This window comes from Phasianus colchicus, chromosome 2, assembly GCF_987193195.1.
Source record: "Phasianus colchicus chromosome 2, bPhaCol1.hap1.1, whole genome shotgun sequence".
NCBI lineage: Eukaryota > Metazoa > Chordata > Aves > Galliformes > Phasianidae > Phasianus > Phasianus colchicus.
In genome coordinates, this window is record NC_143437.1 from 46,202,122 (window position 1) to 46,228,432 (window position 26,311).

At 37.2% G+C, this 26,311-nt stretch overlaps 1 long non-coding RNA gene across 1 annotated transcript in view; it reads left to right on the forward strand.

Annotated features, from left to right (window-relative positions):
• The window catches only part of LOC149919003 (uncharacterized), a 48,830-nt gene that overhangs the window by 17,495 nt on the left and 5,024 nt on the right, over positions 1-26,311 (forward strand). The gene's annotated exons all lie outside the window — the stretch shown is intronic.

The following is a 26,311-nucleotide window of genomic DNA, read 5'->3' on the forward strand; positions in this document are numbered from 1 at the left end:
AACTTTAATGATTTCAAAGCTGGTAAACTCAAGCTGGTAAACTGAATGATGTTTTAGTGGCTGAATAATGATGACCATATATTTCCCACATTCAAGCTCTTATGGAGTGTTTTCATAAATATTAGCTTTAGTTAGATACCACAGTGAATACTATGTCTATACAGATGCAATTGATACTGTATGTTCCACAGTAGTTCAGGTGAACTGTGGGATGTGATTATATTTCATCAGTCTTTTTGTTCATACTGTTTGCTGTTCCTTTGTGATCCAGTGAATGATATGACAAAGGGAAATTATTTCAAACTAAAAGAGGGGAGATTTAGGATGGATATAAGGAAGAAGTTCTATACAATTGTATAGATTGGTGAGGCACTGGAATAGGTTGTCCAGAGAAGTGATGGATGTCTCATCCCTGAAGACATCCAAGGTCAGGCTGAACAGGGCTCTGAGCAACCTGATTGAGCTGTAGGTGTCCCTTTTCATTGCAGGGGAGTTGGACTAGATGGCCTTTAAGAGTCCCTTCTAACTCAAAAGACTCTATGACAGTATGAATCAGAAAACATTTAAACTGCAATGAATGTTACAATTCTTAACTGGCTTAAAGTTGATTGTGTGGGAATGTGCACAGTCCAGTTAGAGAGCTTACAGTGCAGGAAAAGGAACTGTAAGCTATATATAACCAGATGGGGTCAACCACAGAAAACAAATTGGGATATTGAGCAGATGGCAAAAGGAAACTGCCTGCATAGGAAAGTTTGGATGGTCAGAGCTGAAAATACGGTATGCTGGAAAGGCTGGACCTTCATTCCAGTACTACTGGGTTCAGGCTGCCCATAAATCTCTCCAGACCTATTTTGTCCTTCTCACCTGAAGGAGAGAGCACTGTTGAATGGGGTGCCCTGGCCTGCTTTAAGAGGGTGATCAGCAATACAGGGACAGGGGCCCATGCCCAGCCCCAAGAGTAAGCCTTCTCTGGACAAAGATGACAAAGGAAGTGCCAGCCTCATAATCACCTTCCTGCTAGGAGTGGAAACAAGAAGCAGTCTCAGGTTTGAAGGTGTCCTGTGAGCCAGCCTACAGGCAGAGCAGATACAGCTTACTATAACACGCTGGATCCATACAAAGCCATACCTGATGCTGACTAAGACCAGTAGTTGCACCTGAAGGCAAAAAAAAAAAAACCACACACCTGTTTTGATCCTAGGCAGGGAGATAAGGTGAAGAGAATTCCAAAATAAGGTTTTTGGCTGTAAGGGACAGTGTTTATATTTCCTTCAAATAATGGCCCATGATATTTCCCAGGCCAGTCACACTGGGAGATGGTTACTCAGGGTAAAATTCCCTGGAAATGGTGCAACACAAAGTATCTTCAGGCATAGACATTCACTGATATCTGTGGGTATATCAAAACCTGACTGGACAGGTTTTGTCCTGGGCAACCTGTTGTAGCTGATCCTGCTTGAGAAGGGGAACTGGAGTAAAAGATCTCTAGAGGACCCATCCAACCTCAGCCATTCTAGTTCTTAGTTTAGAAGCAGATGTAAGGCATAGTGATGAAACCTTTTAGAAAGATTGGAAAATGTTTCAAAAAACAAAGCCAAGTGGACAGGAAGATATTTCCACAGAATAGATTTATGGCCATTAATTTGAAATCAGACATCTCTGTATTCTGCTTTATTGAAAGTACCAGTTCTACTACTAACTGTTCTACTAAAAGACAAATTACTTTCAATGGCACAGAGCACATAAACTTCATTTCTAAAACTAGAAACTTGTATCAAAGCGAATATAAACCTCATCTTCTTCTCAATCTGGACAGGAGAATATTGTCAAACAGATGTTTTACATGAAACCTTTGAGGAGTTAGGACTGTAATAACCAGCAACCCTCTTAACAAAAAGATATTGTAAAAAAGTAGTAGATTGTAGAGCTAAAAGAAGATGCATCAATTCAAGTTCAATATTACTTATAGATGTACTTAGAATTCATGCTTTCACTCCAAAGCATGCAATTAATATTTCTCTTTCTCCCAATAACTTGCTATGTGACATTCAACACAATCACATAACTATACTGAGGTGAAATCAATCCAAAAGCCCCTGTGCATATTTCAGGGTAGTTTATAGATTGTTGTTACATCGTCATTCTGTTTTTTGTGTTTTTTTTTACTGACATACAATTTAGAAGTTTATTTAGCCTCACAGTTTTTCTGTGTTTACTATAATAGTTGGTACAAACAAGAGGCAGTGCTAGAGTCTTCGTGTGCATTGGTGTGTGTGTGTCTTTTGATTTTTTTTTTTAGTAATCCATGCATTCAAATGGGTAAATAAATTAGATGAGAAAAATGTCAGTCTGAGCAGCAGTAATTTCTAAGTTTTTTGCATGAAGATAATCTTAGAAATCTTTGTAAAACCCATCAGCACACTACAAATTATTTAATGTTCTTTAGCTGCTTTTCAGTCCTCCTACAAGATCCATAAGAAGAATGTTTTTCAAACAACTGATAACCAGAATTTTCCCCCTGATAATTTATATTAAAACTTTAAAAATATGTATGTATAGAAAAGCAGTAAATACAAATGAAAAGATAAGAATATGAGGTCCCTCACAAATCTCATGACAAAAGCTTTTTCCTTAATGTGAGAACACTAATTATCATGACTGCTTAACTCTGAGGCTCAATTAATGCTTGCAAAATGATTTTAAATTACTCATTGGAAGGAATCAAGGAACAGCCAGTGATTGCATAGGACATTATATCATAAAAGTTACAGTAATTTAAACTGAAACCTACAAATAAATGTTTAAAAGCAGTATTAATACTGCTACGGTTAACATTGTTTCTGGTTTTACTGAATCCGGGTTTTTAAAAGGAAGGAGCACCACAATCCTGTAAATCATCGATTTTTATCTCATTATAAAAGGCTCTTTGTCCCCATTGCTCAGAACTACATACACAATCATTGCTGTCAAGCAGTAAATGAAGTTTCTGTTCAGCACACTCCCTGACAAGAGAAAGTCAATGCAATAGCATTTGTCAAGGGAAAAAGAGATGCTGCTAAATCCTTCGAGGCAGCATTTGCCCTCTTCCCTATTCAAAGTGAATAAATGAACTTTCGCATGGAAGAAAGTATCTTCTGAAAAAGTACAGTATTAAATTAGGGAAAAAGAAAAAAAAAAAAGAAAAGAAAAAAGGAAAGGAGGAAAAAAAAGAGAGAAAGAAGAGACAGAGGGAGAGATAAAGAGACCCCATTTTGTGTAAGAGAATAGACAAATTTGAAATTTTAGGAATAAAAGCACAGGACATCAGCAAAGCATGTTCAGGCTGGTGACACATATGCGCACCATTACAGAGAGAGAAAAGGGCTGTGAAAAAGATGAATTCCTTTTCTCTCTCTGATATTTGCTCTTGCTGGAGTCATAGAAATTTATACATAAGTGTATATTTGGACACTTGCATAATATATTAGTTAATTAATTTATCTGGCATCTGCTGCTCTGCTTTGTCAATAAAGTCAGGCACCTCCACAGGACACCTAAATAAAAAGATATTTGCCTGTGTTTTTTACTCTGAATATTAATTAAATTTTACAAGTATGCAAAAAGTGCCAGGAATTTCTACAGCTTCCAAAGAACCCAAATAATCCAGCAATAAACTGGGAACACGATTCTATTTTCTTGCATCTTGCTTCTAGCCCGACCTTGAAACCAAACTTACTACATCAAACAAACAAACAAACACAACAACAACAACAACAACAAAAAAAACAGGAGAAAGTCATGGTCTGTCCTTTTCCTGCTTTTATATCAAGGGAAGGAATCCTGGTGAATCTTTGTTGTGATTTTCAGAAATCCAGAGAATTTTAGATTTTCAGAAATCAGTCCTACCCATAGATCCTATTTTTACTTGGAGTATTAATTAAGGGTGAAAAGTTCAGAAACGTAAAGCTTCAGGTAGCTATTCAGTCTGATGCAAACCGGTATCAGTAGCAATCATGGGTTCAGTGCTTCTGGAAATGTAAGTAAGAAAAACTGCTGAGAGGTCTAGCTTGTTTTCCATTACCTTTTCTCCTTTCCCAGTCTAAATTTCATGATAAGGTTTGAATCGGACTTAATGTTAGAAAATCTAAAGGTGCTGTAGGGCCTGCAGAGCTTTGCTCTGCAGAATCTAAGGTGAGACCTTGGGGCTACTGTTATTTGCAATCCTAATCTTCCGTAAGTATTTTATATATTTATTCAAAACATGTTCACATATTACATAATATTGACCACATTATAATGCATATTTTATAATAGAACTTATGTACCTCTATAGTCCCTGCTCTTCAGCACAAGCATGGAGCGAGATTGATTTGCCTTGTTAAAAATATGGCCTGGCCTGATCCAATATTTCTGTGATTAATTTCTGTGGCTTATATTTATAGTTTTAATAGTAAATGCAATTGCATTTCTACTTACCTAGCCTAGAGTATACACACACACACAATCTCCAAAAGACAGAAATCTGTCACTTTACCCATGCAAAGCCCTGTACACTCAGCAATCATTTCAGTTCTTGAGGCTATTGCTTTTCTCTCCAGTGCCCTGTTTATTTTTGAAACCTGTAATATCTCTAAAGATAATAACAACATTCAGTTCTATTCTCTTTCTCTCTTTGGTTGATTCTCCATTGTCCTTTTAAACGTAAGTAAGTTATGTGACTGATAACTATCATTTTTGTTAATCATTATTTTCAGGATAAGGCCATAATATAATTAAGATCAGGCTAAGGCTACTGTAGGCAACTGTTATCTTTTACCATCAATACTGACTATGACTAAGCTTAGGTCTGTGGGCTGTAGTTAAGAAATCTAAAGCCTAAGGATATTATTTTATTTCTGGGTTGTTCCCGGAGTATAAAGTACAGATATGGACTTTTACTATATTTCATTTTACTGGTCCTCTGGCTATGATAAGGTAAGTATTATCATTGGGAATATACTTAATATTGGAAAAATCTAAACACACAAAAGACTATTTCACTTTAAGACTTTTCAGAGAGTCTAGAGACAAAAAGACCAACTTCCAAGGATACAAGTTAAAGAAAGGATCATGATTACATTTCAATAATTTAAGAATTTTTTTTAAGTTAAAAAAAAATCAGAAAAAACAAGTTGGGACTATTCTGTTTTATAATAAGGTTTTATCTCCTCCAAGTAATAACATCAGTCCCAGTGATACAATTAAGTTTAGGACTAAAATAGAAGACTTCAACAATCCAATTTATGGAATGGTTCTGCACATCCTGAAAAGATGGAAATAGGTAATAGGTATAAGATTAGTGCCAAACCTTTTCAACATAACATGTTTGCATAGAGTTTCTGTAGTTGAAGTTCAGAGCTGGAGTCAAGGTTCAGGCTTTGCAACCTATAGCATAATAAGCTGTATTTGTTGGGCTAGTTGGAGCCTTCGGCATTGGAAAGAATGCTCATGAGTGCGAGCTGTATTTTTATACTCTGTATATTTGATTTCTAGGGCATCTTGACTTGCTCCTAAATAAAAGATAACAAGAGAGTGCATTCAGGCATTGGTCCCTGAATCAGTTCTGTTGCATATCAGCATCTTGCCTATCCTTCCTTCATATCCTCCAACATTCTTTCCAAGACAAAAGTTAAGGATAACTTACCCTAGGGGTGATTCCCCAAAGATCAGACTGGATGGGACAGCAAATCTGTCTCTCCTTCTATACAGTCCTCCAAAATCACTTCCTTAATCTTTAATCTCTGTCCCCACTCCTGCTTTTATTGTTGGGTACTCAACACACAACTTCAATTGCAGTTAAAAAAAAAAAAACAAAAAAAACCAACACAACAAAACAACACCTAAACCTCTGCCCTTTCTGTTACTAATATCTAAATAAAAGTAACAGTTCCTGAATAGAAGGCAAGAAGGCACGTAGCTACATATGATCTCATCCTGATGAAACTTCACCCCTAGAATCAGGTCTGCTTCTTTAATTCTCCTTTTAGCCACAGGAAGCACTGACCATTTTGTAGGAAGAATTTTCTGGTATAGTTCCTAAGAAGTCTGTAAAATTAGTATGGCAATAGCTGTGTGAAGATATGATAACTCAGAGCAATTCAATGGTAAACATGCCCTCAGAACAAAGATGTGACTGCTTAAATTACTCTGTAGGTTTAATACCCTAGAGCATCTCAAAAATCCCCCAAATCTCAATTTCAGCAAAATCCCTCCTTGATCCAGCAAGTTCATTCTGAGATGTCCTGAAGGGTTGAAACTGGGAAGAAAGGTCTACACTGAACAAACGTAATGGGAAAAAGAATAAAAACAGAAGTTATACCTCCAATGTTTAATACATCTGAAATACCCTACAGTTTCTTAGATGAAGGTTAATCTAAAACATGACCTTAAATGCCCTAAAAGCTTTCACCTTAGGAAAAAAAATAATGGCATTTACCATACTGGGAGCATTAACAAATCAGAGAAATTCAGATAGATGCTGTATAATCAGTGAAAATTATATAAAGGAATATTATATAATTTAATAATATTAAGATGTTATAATAATGAAATAAGCAAGAGAGTGAGACAAAGAGAATAAATAGGATGCTTACCCGTGTCGTGGGCTCACTCAGGAAAGACCAGTGGAGTGGATCTTCCGAAGAGAGAGAAAGATCCTTCCCCACTGGTAGTCAGCTCTTAAATGGGTCTAGGAGAGGTGGAGCCAGGCTCCACCCCTTCCTGCAGCACAGGTGAATTGCTTTCAATTTCAAATTTCAATTTCAATTTCAAAATCAAAAAAAAACTGTGCTCCCAGGGCTGACTCATTGCTCGCCTCAGGTGATTAATCAGAGGTTCAGGCCGTGACTCAGCAGTTCCCATACAGATGCCATTGGTATTTTTCACTATGTGATCTCTTCTCTGCTTCTCATAGGTGAACAAAATATTGAAATCACATAGGCACAACTGCAGCAAAACTACCTTGGTAACACTAGCTACAAAAACAACACAATTCACAAACGCATTGTTATTGAAATTACATACATTTAAAACAAAAAATTTAATATTTTATGGTAAATTTCCTATGAAATCTCTTCTGAAATTCTTTTTCACCTAACTACAAATTGCTTTCACTGTGCTTTAAATGGAAATTGCTCACAGATACTTTTTGTCTGTTTCCCTTAAGAAAAATGAGACAGAAGCATCTTCCAGACAGCTATCCATTCCAGCAGCACACTTCTGTTTTTTATTCTGAAAATTCTTTCTGAGACACAAGTGGAGACCATATACCTAGCTCAACACATCAATTCACTATACAATAGGAAAAGCCTCTAATTTCAGTATGAAGTCAGGGCCCATCTCTAACAAAGGTTAGTGGCAGCAGTAGCAGGTGCTCAGGATTGACAAGGGATGCATTTTCCAGCCTCTTGGTAGTTAGTCTTAAAATGCTACATTTATACAGTGCCTGAAATTATCATGGGATGATAACGGTACTGGATGTGTATAATGTTGGTTTTAATCTGTTTTTTGTTGCAATGAATTCAGCACTGTGCTTAACATAGCAGCAGAGAAGATAAGGGCCGAGGATAAAATACGCAGATGCCTAGAACTCAGGTTGCAGTTGTTCAGTATCAAAGCTGATATACTTAGAGCAAAATGAAGGCTCTTCCATTGTCAGGTTCTGCAGCCCAGAGATTTTGCAACTAACTAGAGCACTATAGTAGTATAAGGCATTCATTTCAGCTCTTTGAGTATAGATTCCTCAACGCACTTATAGGCATACATGTTCATGAATACAAACAGCCAAGCAAGTTCTGTTCATATGCTACCAGAGCTGTATACTTTAACCCTCCATTGCTCATATAGGTGGCTAGTGGTTACCTACGCTTATGTGTAAGCAGGAGGGGAAAAAATATCTGAGCATATTCCATACCAAACAAGAAAATAAGCACATTTCTATGATATAGTAATAGGCTGAGCAGTCACTTTTCTACTGAAGAGTCTCATACGAAAACTTGAGAAATGCTGAGCAAGATGTCTAACTTTCTTGACTATTTTATGTATTACGAGAAAAGTAAAACACCCACCTGTCTGCAGCTGTCTGCACATCAGTGTGGCAAGCTCACTTTTGTTTCAGAATCAATAAAGGATTCAGCACCTAGCTCCAGACATTCGAGTGGCACTGGGAAGATTAAATAAACAAATTATATTTTTATTTCCTTTGTCTAAGCTGGGAAGAAATTTTAGAGCTTTCATTACTGCAGCTACACCACCACCTACGTACTGGGAGCTGCAGTCACCCAGCAGAGACTCCCTATTTCAGTCCCATAGTGCCAAGGAAATGTCTCCATTGCCCTCATGGAAAGCTACCATTTCACTCCTCCTCTCAGAGGAAGTGCACACTGTGGGATATACCCATGTGCCATTTACCTGGACCAATAGCTGGCTGGCAAAGACTGGAATTCTGAATGATATTACAACAAATCTGAAACAGCTGGTAAACACCACAATGTCTCAACATTAACAATGTGCAGACCTATCTCAATAGAACCTACCACACATACATATATAACTATGATAACCTACTTAGTTACTCAGGATCATTTTCTAACAGCTCTGCTTTCTCCTCCTTTCCTGTTTTACTTCTTATACTCCCTCCTATTGCCTTCCTCCTCTTTTCCAACACCACTTCACACACTGTGAAGCACTGCTGATCCCCCACCATATTCTCCCTTGAGAATGTCTCTCATTTAAGTCATTGTTGCAAACCCTAATTCATAAATTAAATTCTGTGCTCACTGTCCTGAATTAAGTCAGTTTTCAAATTCTGCATAATTTCCAGTTTTGCTGTAGTAAAATGCATTTATAATGGAAATATTCCCACTGTGTTACTTATTTAACATTTTTTCCTTCCATCTTAAAACTACTGTTTTAAGAGGCAGAATGCACACAATTCATATAATTTAGTCAAAAGTTAGCTTAAGCTGAACTATTTTTCTCATGAAAATTGTTAGTTTCCCAGCAAATGAATGACTGGCTATGAAGATCTCTCTTTAAAATTTTTCCATAGTGATACCAGATAGTTCTCTTGAAACTGGTTACATTTCAGTTTCTCCTGTTTGTATTCTCACTCCTCATAGTTCACCTTTCTGCTCTCCTTAGAGTCTCCTTGTTTTTCTAATACTGATACTTCTCTGTGAAAGGCAAAAGAGAAGACACAGTCTTTCTAAATATTACCCCTTGAATTACTTTTCCATAGAAGACAAATTTTTCCATGTTTCAGCCAGTGCCTTTGTTTTCTTCTGCCCTTTCTCACGTGTTTATTCTTGTAACTGTTCAATACAAAACACAAGTATAGTCAACAAGCAGCAAAACCTGTCTCCTTCATGTGAGACTCATAGCCACGAGGCTAGTGAAAAATCCTATCTTGAAGCCTTCTCCTCCCGAACTGCAGTTGCAAAGCTTGCATCCTAGCCACAGAAGTGTCATATCTTCAGCCAAAAGAAGCTTTCTCCCCTAGTATCGCTAGTTCTCCTCAACCAAATGTTTTGGGTTTTTTTTTCCAGATGTAACTGGAACATTACTAAATCAAAAAACACCATCCCTGACAGTGATCTACAAGAGACAGAGATGCACAACACCATTAAACTCTTTAGGGAGCAACTCGGGATGTTCCAAAAATTGTCCTTCAGTGTTTAATTGCATGCAGCAAAGAAAAAAACATCAACCACTCAATAAATCCAAGCACCAAGTCTTTCCTGTTTATCAGTCTGCTTGCTGTTATACAGTCCCTGCTTCCAGGAAACTGCCTTCTGTCCTAGCTCAAGCTCTCTTCCTCACTACAACAGATCATTAATTTTGAATATTATTCAAAACTTCAGAACAAGAAGATTTGATGTTGTTTTCTTTTAAGTAGTAAAATCAAGCAAAACCAAAATATTTTGTGAGTTGTACTTTAAATGAAGAAGTTATCTCAGACGTTTCCAACCCGTATTAAGAAAGAACAATATTTTACTATATGGTAAACTAAAGAATTATGTAATTAATCATATTAATTTTTAAATCAAATGGAAAATTGTCCCATAATAATTATAAAGCAGAAAATAATTTGTAATTATAATAATTACAGAAAAAAATAGATGTAAAATTATACAGAAGTTTCCAGCAGTGCATAAATCTAGTAGGCTGGGAATTTACTAATGATATGGGAGACATTCATTAGAACTTTCATGTATGAAATACCATAATTACTTTTAGAAAAACAGTATCTCATTACGCATAATTACTTCAATATCAAGCAGTTTTAGACTATTGGAATTGGCAGGAAGAACTCTGGGGGTGCTGGGTTTTGTCCCCTGGTGGTGCACAGGTTACACCATGTGAGGAGCTCCACAGCATGAGTCAACTGGGCCTTGGGTTCTCTCAAAATGGAAACTGGTGTGAGGGTTTCTGATCATCATCTTCTCTGGTCACCAGTTTCCAAAGCAGGTATTGGTGGTACATGAAAATCTGGGCAACCTGAATAGTAAACTTTTTAAACTGTGTCTGTGCGACAACGAAGTCTAATTATCTGTATGTATTTTCTTCAACTAATTATGTTCACAGGGAAAAAGGTCTTCAAGAAGATGTTTACCAGGTATGTGACATCAATAAGGCATATCTGGATGTGCATTATTAGGTTTTGTGTCATGCTGTCAGTCTCAGACATGCTCCGCTAGTGTTCTGATGCTAGCAATTTGGGCCATCATGCTTAATTACATCACAGCCCTTAGACAGTGGCTGAAGAACTGACAATGCTCTGGTCAAAACCTTGACTCAACAATCTGAGGTAAATTAGGTAGGACTATAAAACAAATGAATGTGAATATCACAGTTCAAATGTACACTTTTTAAGTAGCAGTTCATCAAGGTTGGCTGCAGACACTTCTCTTGATTCATTTCAGGAAAGGAAAATGCTCAAGAGAGGTAGAGCTTTTTTTAGCTGAGTATCAGACTATTTGGATTCATCTCAAAGTCAAGTGACCACAAAAGAATGTATAAGCATAGCAGATTTAACAGTCCATTGAACTGTCATAGCAGAAGAACAGATTATGTGCTGTCAAACGCACATCTACTGTCACCCTCAGGAGTCTGATATCTTCTGCTGCCACTGAGAGCTACGAGGGCTGTGACTTGCCAGGGGTACTTCTTTGCACAGGTAGTGACGTGTTAAATTCTGGTGCTGAAAGACCTGCTTTTGTGGGCCTTGCTCTTATATACATAAAGAAAATATTTAGATTACATATACGTCTACAGAGCTATTCCCTTATGAAGCTTGATTTGTATAAGTTTATAAAGTATTCAGAAACCCTCAAAGAAAGTTTGTGAGAAACAATGCAAAATAATCCTAGTAAGTATGAACTGAGAGGAGCTGAGGCACATTTCCCTTGTTTCCATTATAGCCCAATGGCTTCAGCTCACAGAACATCATATTCTGATTATTGCCATTAAATTCTTTGTTATGTTATAACAATATAACTCTGAATAACATTTTCACTTTACTGTTTTCTTTCAGTGTTCATCTAAACACATAGTATTTCAGGAGATTTAAATTCAGTGCTTTCTTTCTCCTCTCTTAAAGGTGCTTGGTTTTTTTTAACACATTTGCTACACTTATCTCAGTAATATGTCTAAGAAAGTCATCAAAGGGCAGAGTCATCAATGCTGGAGTCACTGGATTCAAGGCAACTTTTATAAAATTACGTTAAGAGAATGGAATAAATCAACTAGGGAAGCATTTGTCTTGTGGAGAGCTACGGAAAGCTAAATAAGATGTTGTTTGGAACTTGGTATTTCCCTACTATTGAATGCAGAAAAAATAACAGAAAAAAATGGATCACTGAAATTCCTGTCTTGTTGCACTCGCTCACTAATCCTTGCTGCCCAGCTACCTGAAGTGAGAAATATCATCACCAGCCTTCTTGGGGATAGGATCTGACAACAGTTCAACTTCATTACTATAAGTTCTCTGCCACTACAAAGAGAAGAAGTAATATGATTATGCCAACATGTCCTGGAAATGTTTTTGCAGCAGGATAATCACTGGGAGTAGTTTCATTCTATGTGTTTTTACCTGCCATCCAATTTGGACATTTTCCTGACCAAAAAAAATAATTTCCCTGCTAGATCTATTGCAGTGGGATGCCATTAGAGAACACTTCTTCCACTACAGTTGACCAAAGCCTGGTTATTTCTCTAGAGTATTAAAAATGAATTAACAGAGGAAAATATATACAGAAAACCCCAAAAGGACAGCATCATCTGAACTCTGATGTATTTTAGAGAATTCTACAGAAAGTACACATTTGACAAACATGTCCAAAGATGACAAGATGAACAAAGAATCAAACTGAAATACAGCATGATGCCAATAAACTGTGAAGAGAAAAGGGGTCCACATTCACTTTGCTCTCTATTAAGGTATTGAGATTTCACTGAGGTTGTTGGTGATCACAGACAGGAGAACAACAGTCTTCCTGAGTAGAATTAAAATTAATAAATTAAAAACAAACAACAAACAAACAAAAAAAACCAACGACCCAAACTGTATACAGAAGGGGAGTCAAACCAGATATTTGGAAGAAGAGAAAAATCACCTTTGATTTCTCATTTCATTTGTTTGCAGAATCCTGAAAGGAACTTACCAAGAATACACTCCACAGAACCAATAAGAAGACCTTCCTTTCCTCTAACCTAAGTGTGTTGAAACAGCTTGAAGAAAAAGTAAAAACAAAACACTTTCAGTAAAACCCACTCAGCCAGAAAGCAACAATTTCTTTGTTTTGGCTAGCAAAATATTTGCTAATGGTTCCATTGAACTGACACACTTCCATGGAAAATATAAGAGTTGTCTGCTCCTTTCTCTCCCCACTTTCTTCCCCCCAGAAAGAGCAATACTTGGACTTTTGACCTAAAACACATCAGGAACCATTATAACAGTTTTACAGTGCAGATGATGGAATGACAGCCTCTAGGAACATTCCTGTTTCAATTACTGGTATAGACACAGCCAAAACGTCCAAGGGTTGTTCACATTTAAACTCAATGTTCTGGAAAGGCAGGCTGCACTTATTACAAGGTTGACTTGCTGTGCTAGGATATTACAGGGAACTACTTCATCTGAGTTAAGCACATATCTGTTTCATTTAGTAAACAGTCTCAGTGAAATACTAATTCCATATAATCCCAATCACGAAAAATATCTCAATTTCTCAATGCTGAAGGCTCCCTCCCTTCCAGAGAAACATATGAAGTTTTTGAACGACATATTTTTTCCTAGTCCTAGTTGAAATAATGAGATGAGACTTGTTCTGGGTGATTTTTCTGGAGTAACACACTCTGGCATTCTAGTATCCTGAAACTGTGAAAAATTACATTCTAACATTCATCTGAATCTTTACTAAGCTTCATCTAATTCATTTTAGATGGGCATTATTTAACTTGTTCTTCCTGTTATATGCTCCTTTGTACTCCTCAAACACTTTGTCTGATTCCCATCTAGGTACTGATTTCTTGGTGTGTAGTTACATTAAAATCTCCTATCAAGCCTCTGTAAAAGTATTCTGTTGTTGCACTTCTTCATAATTGGGTTTCTTCCAATTTACTGAAGTCCTTCTGGTGCCAGTTTGATTAACATTGTGTGTAGATGGGGACTAAATTTAGACAAGTGAAATAGATCTGTCATTTTCATGGACAATGAAAATAAATTTGGGGGTTTTCTGTCCAAAATATTTTTTTCCTTGGGTGTCAGTCTGATGCAGTATCTGACATTTTTCTGGATCACTGAAGACACAAAATATTCCTATGCTAGTGTTTTGGGTTTTTTTTTTTTTTAAAGGAAGAAGTTACTTCCTTTAAAGTATTCAGCATAGGTGTTTTTGCAAATTTGTCTCAGAGTTGTCCATATCACAAAATTGTTATCTAAGCTTTCCAGTAAAGATACGGTCATCTGAAAAGGAGGGAAAAGAGAAAAAAGATAATGATACTCTTTTCAAATTTTTTTTTTTTTTTTTTTAATTCTTCCATGTATGTTTGGAGTTTAGTGACAGGTTCTATTTTCTTTCCCTACTGTTCCACCAAGAGGAACAGCTCTGAGAATGGCAAAGTAAATCTGCTGTGCCCAAATGTGAGCACATCCCTCTGTATCTCATCTGACCTCTAGAAGTAGCAGGCTGTTTCTATCAAATACTGCAATTCAACTTTAATTTTAGTCCACAGCACTGATGGTCAGTGGTATGATCCAGACATCCCATTATGCCTATAAAACAGATGAGATTGGACTGATCTGTGCAGTAAGACAAAAAAAAAAAAAAAAAAAGTGTGAAAAGGAGAGAGAAAACATAAGGATGTAAGGATGAAAGCTGTTGCCATTTTCCCCCATTGTAATTCTCCCACCCCTTCATAGTGTCTCAGAATGCTCTGCACGAGTAGCTGAAGAGTAGCAGGCAACACAAAAGCAACACATCAAGTGGAAGTGGAGAGTGAGAAGAGTTACCAGATATGTAAACAGTCTGGTGTTTATATTTCTTGATATGTAAATATTGCTGTCCAAAAGTTCCAAACCTAGCAAAGGACAGTAATGAACATCTTCAACACTAAACCACTAAATTAAATATGACGTTAATAGGAGCCATTTAATGCAGTTCGGCTCTGCTTTGATGGCCATTTTAATTAGATTGCTGCTGTGCTGAACTGAAAAGCTGCTGACAGCTTCAGGAAACTATGGCTTGCAATACAGAATCTCACATGATGTTGCAGGATCCCAATTTGCATGTATAATTTATGAGGTACCTCTCTCTTTGGGCAGCTCTTACAGGACTGTAATTTGATTCAGATGTCAGGCAAACACATGGGCATTCACCAGCAACTCTTTGGCCTATGATCTGAGTACTAAGGACTTTTCCTTTGATGGGCTCCAGCAGTGGGATGCTGCAAGTGCTGTAACAATTGCTCCCTTATTATGAGGTTAATAGCTACTTGGTCTGTTGATTTAAATGTCAAATGTTTCTCACCAGTGTGTGGACAAGAAGGTTGGATGAATTTTAATAGTAAAGAGGAGAAGTACTACAAATACCTCTCAACCACAATCAAAATTCCAGCAGAACTAAAACCTTCCAAAAGAAAAAGTATCCCATGCAATTTGTTTGAGCTGATATGTAGGACATCATCCCTTACATAGCTTTGTAGAGAACTAAAGAATTTGAAGTCCAGTTTCCCTTGAACTCCACAGGAAAAGAAGAAAGAGAAAAATGACTGCATTATAGAATCATAGACATCAAATACATCAAAAGAGAAAAGCACCATAACTTCAGCATTTCATTTGTGTCTCATCACTAGCTGCTTAAAAATGTATACAGATATTGCAATTTAGCAGGCAATATTTGACTGTCAAAAAGTTCTGTAGCCAGTTTTGCTCCAAAAGTTAAGGCATTAAACAGAATTTGCTACTACCATCCTGTGTTACTTGAAAGTTCTCATACAGTCTCTCAACTGACAACAGCTTTTACTGTAAAGCCTCTGCAGCACAACAAGCATATTTTGAAGAATTCCATCTTCCTCCACACACACTTAGGAAGGCAAAGATGAGCTCAGTAAAAAATGAGACTGAAAATGAGTTATTTAGAGAGCTGTTTACATCTCCATTGCAGAAATGAGAGAATTAAAAACAGAATTACTAACCAATATGTATATCAAATGTGGTCCGTGTGATTTACAGGTCTCTGTGGTGAGGCGCTGGAAGAGGCTGTCCAGTGTGTTCAAAGTTAGGCTGGATGGAACTTTGAGCAACCTAATCTACTGAAAAGCTTCCCCACATGGCAGGGAGTTGGCCTAAATAATCCTTAAAGGTCAAAACTAAGATGGTTTTTCCAGACAAAACTGCTCTGTGATTCTATCATTCTGTGATTATTGCTTTTTGCTCCTTGGTAGGGTGGACAGTCTGAAAGTCTCTGTCTTCAACAAGCTTGCATTCAGTCAGTGTACTCATTTTGTTAGCATTTCAGTTCAGATCAGTGCAATTCTGAAGCAAATGCCCATCACCTTTAGAGCCCCACTGTACACCTCCTTCAGTGACTAGTGACACCAAAACCTGCATTTTGTGAAGGCACTTGACAGCAACAGTATATAGCCATGTACCATTATCACAAGTTCCCCAATCATGTGAACAGATTTCAGATCACAGGAAAACAAATGACGAGGGTCAGCAAAGCAGACAACAAAATGCCAGTGAGATGAGCAGTCTGAGCACGTTATGGGCATCAGGATGAACACATCCATACCATCTTCAGAAAAAGATCATTCATCTGGAGATGAAATGGGGCAGGAAACCGAAATTTGCTTATCCCACATTGAAGTTGCTGCATTAAGAAGTGAAATTGTAATCTTGCTAGCAACTTGCCAGGTACCAAAATCAGGTCATTTAGTCTCTTGGCTCTTTTGTAGATGCAATGCTCTTTCTTCATACACTTCTTTTCTTGTTGTTCATTTGTGCATGCCTCTACAAGACACTTCCCTACTTTTCAGAATTTCTATACTCCTTCCCACTTGGTACACTTCTACAAAGGATCCAAAGTTGAAGGAAATGTATGATGTGAAAAAAAGGATGCAGTTGTTCAGTTCAAGAAAGAAGCAGTAATTGTGGTGCTCCAAGAAAAACCGAAGTAAAAGCTTGAACTGTCTCATAATCTTTAAAATAATTTGTTCGTGACAACTGATATTTTCATTGGACAGAACTCTAAATCCTACATTTATATGTTTCTGCCTTATCTTTTCATCTTTCCAAATCCTCTCATTTGAGTTCTCCTGGGTACAGATCCGTTGGATAAGTAATAAAGCACCTACATGAAGTACACTATATATCCAAAGAAATATCACCAGAATTACTGACAACAATCAAGCTGTATTATAAGCCTAGCAGTTGAAATAATTGTTTAATTAAAAGAATTGTACATTATGTCTTTAATGTAATTTATCTGCATGTGTAGATCCACCTTTTGAGATACACCTCCTCAGCCTGGATTTTGCTGACAGAGATGAGAAAGCGTGGGAGAATACTGCATAAATCCTGGCATTACTGAAGCAAAATACTTAAGATTTGAAATAATATGTCAGTGTCTTTAAAAAAAAAAAGGAAAATGCAAACATCAGATTTTTTCCCCCCCATCTCGCAAAACTTTTTTTCAAGGAGGATTTCCCTCCCTATCTTAGATGGAGGAGCTGTGTAACTAGGATAAACTCTTTCAGAAGCTAAATGGACCAATGCTGCAGAAAGTTAGATAGTGTAAAATGACTAAAAGAAGTAAAATGACAGGACTGTTGATTGTAAACGCCTATGACAACAGTTGATCCCAAAGAAAAGAATTTACTGAACTTTAATAAGAACATGGATGGAAAATGTAGGGATGCACTTTCTATGTCTGGAGAAATGGTGGTTGACAGTGTGGATAACTGTAAGAGGTTTTGACAGCCTGCAGATGCAGAAGAAGAATTTCAGAGGAAGTAGGCTATAAATCAGCACTGGTAGGAGCTGGGAGAGCCTCCACAAAATTCTCAGCAATTGTTCCTGTCAGCGTCACTCATGTTTCTAGGCAGAAACTTTGGTAAAGAGAGCTGAAAGTTCACCAGCATCAGAAAGGGACAGAGAACTCGCAGCTACCATTCCTGGTAAGCACTCAGTGGAGGCAAAATGCACTCTGCTGATGTTTCCTGCAGAAATTCAGCGGTAGGTGGCAGCAGTTTGAGGGATTTTGCACTTCTACTTTAGTTTAAAGGGGTCAAATTTGGAGCATTTGTAATAAAAGAGGAAAAATACCTATTATTTGGCATCTAATTGTGTAACTATAAACTTCTGCTAGATACAATTAACTACTAATCAAAATATATAGATTTATATTTATATATTTTTATATATTTCAAGGCACATTTAAGTAAGCTTGTTTAAGTAAGTAACCTGTTTTGTCACACTGACATCATTGGAGGAAGCTACGTAAGCCCTGAGCAAGGAACTGTCATTTTCTGTAAATCCTGCAAACCTCTATCCAAAATTTGACGAAATCGTCGGCTTTCTAGAAATTGTGGTGAAATACGAGCATTTCACAGCTGGGAAATGTTTTTCAAACTAAGTCATCACCTAACAATTTTATCAAAATGAATCTGCTTTCTTTTGACTGGCATTGAAATATCGGTAAATTTCATGTCCAATATCACAATAAATAGAGAAATATATTTATGTAGATTTAAACATCTGCCTGTATGCCTCTACATGCAAAAACGTATTTATTCAGCAAAGGAAATTTAAAGATAAGCAAGTATCTCCCTTTAATGTATGTTCCACACCAGTACCAATGGAAGGCAACCTTTCAAAAGCTTGAAAAATGTTATTAGTGACAAGTATCTAGAATCATTGCTTATGTGTGTGTATATATACATACACACACACACACATATACTGGGAGGTTTAGCAAAGGAGAATTATTGAATAATAAACCTTTTCGGCCACCCCAATGGCCTACCTTGTAACTGGTTTGATATGGCTGGTGAATAAGCTCATGGTACAAAACATCTCTAACCTAAAGGGCTTTCTCTTGCTTTTTCTTCTCCCCTTTATACCTTGCACCCAGGGTGGGATTCTGCAAACAGTGACAACATCCTAATCTGAAGATCCTTTCACCTCATACTACTCTCTTGCACTAAACTAGTAACAGAGAAGAGAAATTACTATAGTGGGCTTTCAGCAGCTCAGGAAACAACCAGAAATCCCCGCCTGAGCAAAGCAGGCTGCCTAGGGGAGCCCTGAGGGTCAGCATCAGCCCATACTTTCTTCACATCTTTCTATTTGCTTGCAAATGCACATGAATGGATAAAATCAGATAGCAACTGCTCATGCACACAGTTGGTAGCAAGCAGAGCACAGTAAATTAAACAAAATGCGTAGCCTATGATCTCAAATCCCTGCCTCAGGATAAGGCTTACAGAAGGTTTTTGTTGGTAGGGTATATGTACTCTGGGAGAAACTGTCGATGCTGGTAACAAGTTTTCTTTGAGCACCTCATAGAATTCTACAGATATTGATTAAGCTTCATAATGCCCCAAAGTAGCTCAGATTTCTGTTCCTGTATAACAGTCGAGTGCCTGAGGAGCAGACAGAAATTTGGCCCAAGGTGACAAAAAGAGACATCAACAGGATTAGAAATAGGTCAGATGAATCACAGTATGACTCTCCTTGATTAAATACACTGCCTCTCAACAGCACATATACTGCAATCATGCTTTACATTTCCCAAAGCTTTCCTGTGTGAAATATGGTATAACAACAGGCAGAACGCAGAAGAAAGCATTCAGTATAATGCAGAGGCATTTTATGAGATTGTGAGATGTTTTCCAGCCCAATTATTTTTATTCCTTTAAAATAAAAAGATCACACACACCAAAAAAAAAAAAAAAAAAAAAAAAGGAAAAGAAAGAAAGAAAACCAAACAAGTAGTATTGTTCTAGCTAATAAATGACAGTAAGAATTGAGAAAGAACACTCGCTCTCATCTGCAACAATTTTTCTTTTATTTGCCAAACATTAAAACATTATACCTAGGGAAACACGAATGATATAAGGACATCTATCTTCCTGCTCATGACAGAATTACCTTGGGCAATTTCCAGCTAAATTGCTAGAGCTGGTTGAAATGTTTTCGATAAAGAAATTGAAAATGTTTGCAGTATATTTTTCTCCCTGCATTGAGAATTATAGTGGATGTGCTGTCTTTTCCTTATCCCTTATACCTTTTCCTACTTTCTTTCTACAAAACAGATCAAACTACAGAGAAAATAAAAGAGAGGAAGAAAGTGAGAAAAAAATAAACAATTTTGGACAGAAGTGGAGTGCAAGATTATGGATACTATGAGAAGTAAATAGTAAAAAATGAAAACAAAAACAACAGATTATTAAAAACCCAAAACATCAAGAACACCCCCCCCCCCAGAAATGAATTATTTGAGAAATTAACTTACTGAAATAATGTTTTTCAAACACATTCATATCTAATCCTGGAAAAAAAGTATTAAGCTATCTCAGTCGCAAGCCAGAAGTGTAAACCACTATTGTAACCAATTAACCAGTTTTCTTGCCACAGAACAACCCCAGAAAAATAACAATACCACAGCACAGTTTAAATTTGCTACCACCTCTTTCATTATGATTGCTGGGTGTTATTTTCCTCTTAACTTAATTGTATATGCTAATTCTGAAACATGCAAAATGAGTATTAAAGCATCTACATTGTACCAGTGCTTCCAAGCTTTTGGAAAAAATAAAGTGATTTACCACTCCATTAAGCCACTTAGAACAAGAGTTCTGAACCAGATTCACAATTTCAAATAGGGTTCTGTTTCTGCAGAGTGCAGATCTGACCTTGGGTAAGTTCAAGTGATGTCCATCTGTTTTAGGACATCCCAGCCTGCAGCTTCTAATGGGACTGGACATTGCCTTACATCAGCCAGGAACTCAATCCCACCATCATGTTTCGGGATGCAGACAGGTACCTTATGTCCTATATCCCATGAGAGGCCTCTCTCAGGGACTGGCAGCCAGAGTCTGATGCTCCACATCCTCCACTGCTCCTCAGTTGTGTTTGGGGTACTTAAAAAGAGCAAGCTGCAATGAATCTGCAATGTTCACATTTTCTCAGAGGAGCAGGAGTTAAAGGAATGAAAGGACAGCTCTGCATCGTCCCGCCCTTGAATTTCCATGTCCAATTCCATTATTTGCACGTGGCAGGGGGATTGAAACTAAATGATTGTTATGATCCTTCTCAACCCAGGCCATTCTACAATTCACGTTATTTTCTATTCATTTTTTCACAAAACAAAACAGCATATATGTTTTTATTTTAATTCAATTGAAAGAAGGAAATTCTTATATTACACTAGCCACTTGAAAAAAAAATAAACAAAAAACAACTAGTTGACATTACTTATTTATGGAACCTCTTGCTTTGAGCAGGGGCTGGGCAATAAACTCCAGAGAGCACCTTCAACACACATTTAGCTATAATTATTCCACAATAAAGCACCTAGACTTCATCCTGAGCCTGAAAATAAGTAAACATAAATACCCTCTTAAAATCTGTTGTTTTCCACTTTTATCATGAAACATAACTTCTTGCAAAGAGTACTGCAGTAGAAGTTATTATCTAAATTCTTAAGAGGATCAATGAAGGCTTCATATCTTCTGCATTTACTGAGCCCAAGTTCCTTCCATGGCCTTAAAAACAGACAATCACAAAAAAAAAAAAAAACACAAAAAAAAACATTACCACTTTGAAACTTTCCTTAACTATCATCACTTTTTATTTTTAATCAACATAAGAAGCTTATCGAAACTTATCAGCAAAACAGGTAGAAGAATCTCCATGTAAAGCATAATGCAAACAGGGGTTAATTAGAAAAAGAAAAGGTGAACTTGCAAAGCTGTCCTGATGGAAATCCACATCCCTGGCACGATAAATGAGGGCTTCAGAAGCATCACCTGCAGCTTTGGCTATCAGTTAAGCTGTACATTGTTTTTTAATTATTGCAAAATCTGTAGTCAGAAAGGTTTGGGAGGCAGTGCTCAGCAAGACTTAAGCAAGAAAGAACATTCTGGAACTACACAGGGTAGGAGGAAAATTGGGATTTGGATAACTGAGCAACCATCTGTCCCAGGCTGTTAATAAACACACTCAAAGGGGCCTCCACCACAGCTTTTATTTGGATATTACTCCAAGTGCTCATAGGAAATAATTTATTTTGCTTAAGGATTTTTATTACCATTGCTATCGTCATTCCTGCAGCCAGGAGGGGCAGGAGATACAGAATATTGGCAGGGAATAACTAGAATATGAAAAAACTCAGGGAAATATGGCATGAGCTGCAGGTGGGTAATGAGAATGAGATAAAGTAAAATCTTTGGCAGGGAACTCTGGCTGAATTATTACTTCGTATTATTCCTAATCGTAAATAACTTCCAAATGACAACTACTGTAGTGCAAACTATCCTTACCTCATGTGACAAACTCCTAGACTCCAAATGTATGAGAAAGTAAGATTTAATAAGTCATTTGCTAGCTCTGGGTGGAGGATCCAACCTCTCTTCTCCCTCGTTATATGTTGAGCTCCCTGTTACACTAGCTAGGCCATAAACCGAAATGGTAAACCTAACTCAGGGTGGAACTGATTGGGTATACTATCAGAAGCAATCCCTGAGACCTGCTCAGTTTCACTAGAAACATATAAGTCCTAAGTGACCTACAGTGTGTGATGCCCCTCACAGATGTGAGTGAATCCTTCTCACCCTACATTGATGTGAATGAATACATTTGGTTCCTGAGATGAATTCGTAAGTGATGTTACTGCTGATTTATTGTTGTTTTATGAAAAAAGGAAGGTTCCCAGCTGGATGCATATTGCCTCTAGGTACTCTTCCTATGCCCACTGCCACTGGGGAGCAGAGTGCGTTCACTGTTTTAGTATTAATTTCAGCAGAATGTGGAGAAACATATATCCTCATTTTGCTGTGAACATGCTGTTTCTTCTGGTTTGAGGACAACTGTAGCAGATAAGTCTTTTAATTACCTCTTTTTTAGGGCTGTTCAGACCCACTCCAGATGGAGTGCAAGTTTTCAATATAAAAATCATTGCAATGTGATGGGTTATTTTGTTTGTTTGGGTTTTTTTTTGTTTGTTTGTTTGTTTGTTTTTTTACTTGCAGCATCTCACATGAGTTGGAATTAAATTGTGAGCCTTGCCAGCAATTCTACAAATTCAGATGTATTATCAGTATTTATTGTGGGCCTTGCTTGCCAGATAGCATATCAATGAGACAGGCTGTCAGCAAAAAATCATAGAAAAATGACAGACATATCATAACACAAATAATGATGATTAAAAAAAATGAGTATTCGTATGTCTTGTATACAGTTCTATTGGATATAAATACCTGAATGTGCAGACACAGCATTTGTTACAAACACCCCCCACCTAAAGCACTGGAGGATCCATGTGCATCTCCTGCCTCTATGCAGCTTTTATAATTTTAATTTGCTACGAGTGAGAAAATAAATAGGATTTTGTTAGGCTGATGACTGTCACTTCTCAATCAGCTGAATACAAGCTGTCTTCATTTTCACAGGAGACGAAGGGCACTGTTTCAGCACTGTTTGTTTCAGTGCTTTGTACATCCAACACAGCCCACACCACTTCTGCCTTCATACTCTTTCCCTCCTAAGGAGAAGCCAGTGTTGCCTTGTGAGGGGTGCACATTATAGAAATATTATGCAGGGAGTATACATTGCACCTTGCGGATAAGCTTTCCTAAGGGATTTAATCTCTCTTCCCATATTTCAGATTAGCTTTTTCTGCAATAGTCAGCTGCAGTAGTCATTTTAGCAATTTCTATTTTCTAATTTTAGGTTATTTTAAAGCAAAGGTATTTGGGTAAGCACTCAATAGTGTACTCAGTGTGTACTCAATAAACATAGCTATGACCTATGCTAAAAAAAAGTTACATCTCAATCCATGTTTGCCAATATAATATGACAGAACAACTCTGAAGACATTTATCATTTTAATTATTGACCAGTAGCATATTATCCTCTGCCTGATCCTTTTGTGAAAAAGGAAAAAAAAAGCACTTTAATGCGTGCCTTTCCTTAGGTACTATAATTCCACTGTTGATGACATGCTATTAAAACAGGTTAATGGATTTTTCTTTCATCACACAACTTCTGATTTTTGAATACAGATTTCCATAATGAGATTTTCTGAAACTACATAGGGAGAGTTAGATAACAAATAAGAGAAAGAGTAACATATATTTTATCATTTTCTACCTTATTTTTGTGATAAAAGTATGAGGTCCCTTAGAATTTCTTGACCAAACCTACAACAGGCTTCTTGTAATTGGCTTTGGCCAAGCTCATTTTTATCTACCATATAACCATTCAATTTTGGTGTTTGCCCTGAAAGATAGAATATAGATCTATGGTCCAAGTAAGGATTTACATTTAAAAATATGGATATGCTTACTTCACTATTAAAAGGGGGAAAAAAAAAACAGTAGGAAAAAAAAAAAAAAATCAAATGTATTCAAATAAAGCTTTTTATTTAGACTCCCTTCCCTCTCAAGCCTTCAGTCTCTGTAGGATAAAGATCTTCCAGAATACTCCATGATTCTCTCTTTACTGAAGATACTAAGGGAAGTAACAGTGCCTTCAATAACAAAAGTCTGTGTTTTATTCTGCAGAGCACATCCAGCCATGTAAGACAATAAGGTTTTTATTTCTTTAAGTGTCCCTTGCCAAGGGCCTGTATGGGATTTGCAGGACTTTCTTAGACTCTCATTTTAATAACTATCAACAAAATCTGTTATGAAGAGGGTTTGCATTAAGTGACTTTTTTTTTGATTGTTTAGTACTTCATATTTTAAATATTTTTATCTCTGCATAAAGATTTTTGCATCTTAATGGATGGAGGGGTTCTTGGCTTTTTCAGAAGGGACAGGATCTGTTTATTTAATTTGCTCTTTGGAAAGGAAACTGATATAATCCCTTTTTAACATCCCAGGAAAGGTTTTGGTGTCTATCAAGGTACCCTCAGTCAAAAGGTCATCTTTCTTTCTCCTTTTGAATTAATGTAACAAATGCCAGGTAGTGGCAAAGCTTTGAAGACAGAAGTCACTTCAGTCCTTTGAAGTTAGCAACATCTTCCCCTTCATATACTCATTCAGGAAGTTCAAAGAAACTCAAGAGCAAAAAAACCAGCTTTGACATACAGGAGGTGCAATTCATTCCTATTTTTTGTACTGATCAGCTCTTAGTCTCAGATGATGTTCATGGCTGGGACTTTCAAGACAGAAATTAGCTTCAGCTATATCTTTACCAGCTCCCCTCCCACCCCAGGTAACAAGGCAAAGGGAAGAAGAGTCTAGGCAGAGCGTGAAGACTGCATATTCGTGTACACAGCCCATGAACACTCACCTACCCAGGGGATGGCAGAGGACCAGATAGAAACGTGGCAGAGCAGGAAGTCAGCAAGGGCTGCTTTTTGCCTCTCTGTCTCTTAAATGCTGGGACTCCTGCACCTGTGCATGATCAGGAAGGAAAACAAGGCAGTGCCTTGAGCTGAGCATGAGCAGTAAGGGTCTGGCAGGATAAGGAGTCTACCTTTCTTTGCTACTGAAAATACCTAGAATGCTTGAACTTGGTCTTTTCCTGTGTGATGAAAAAGGCTTCTAACAGCTGTTGTAGAGTTGAAGTTTACTGTAAAGGGCAAAAACAGTCTGTCAGGATGTCTGAGAGTGAAGTCCACAGAATATGCTTGGACTAAGCAGCTACTTACTCCATGGTTCTATGTAGCTGTGAGAGAAAGGGCTGTGTGATCCAAAGTAATCCCCCTGTCTGAAATCCACAGGAGAGAATCATGCATTGGTTTGGGGGTGGAGTTTTTGTTGTCCTCTCCAAGATTCCTAAGTATACCACTGCTGAATATGTCATCATTTCATTGAATTTGTGAAAGGAAGAAAAGAAGATCTCTCAACAGAGATGAAACAAAGAAAAGAAAAAAGCAATACGTAACCTTTTAAGCAGACGTGATGGCTTTTGATGAAGATGAGTGTTGAAATCTGTTGCAGTCCCATGGATTAACTTACAGGCACACTAGAAGTACAGAACTGGCAGTCACAACTTTGTGTCATCATTAAATCTCTCTACTTGTTCCCTTCATAAGCAGCTTTAAAAAATCAAGGCTTCTATAAGGTTAGCAGCAAGTATTTGCTGCAATTCCAGTCTCCGATGAACAGTTTGCAGAATCTTTTATTGAGTGGTATGCCGTAGTTTGACAGATAAATCTGGCAGTTTTGCTGCTTTCAGGATCTATAGGTCACTAATAAACTGTTTGGGTTTCTATACATTTTAATTTACAAAAAAAAGGATATTAACCCAAAGAATGACTAGTAGTCAAATATTCTATGTCTGCTATTCTACTTGTTGGTACAGAAGGATGATCTCCTTTCATCAATAGATGGGCAAACAGCTTAGGGATCCCCTGAACTTTAATATCAGCACAGATGAAACTTAAATTACTTCCTATGATTTGGATGGTTCTTTTTTTTTTTTTTTTTTTTTTTTTTCCCCTGCAGGCTGTGTAACAAATTTCCTGAATGGAAGATGGAAGAAACAGGTTAGAAATAGCTACACACTTATTTTGTGTTTTAGGAGAAAAGAGCTGGGTTATGGGTGTTTTTCCCA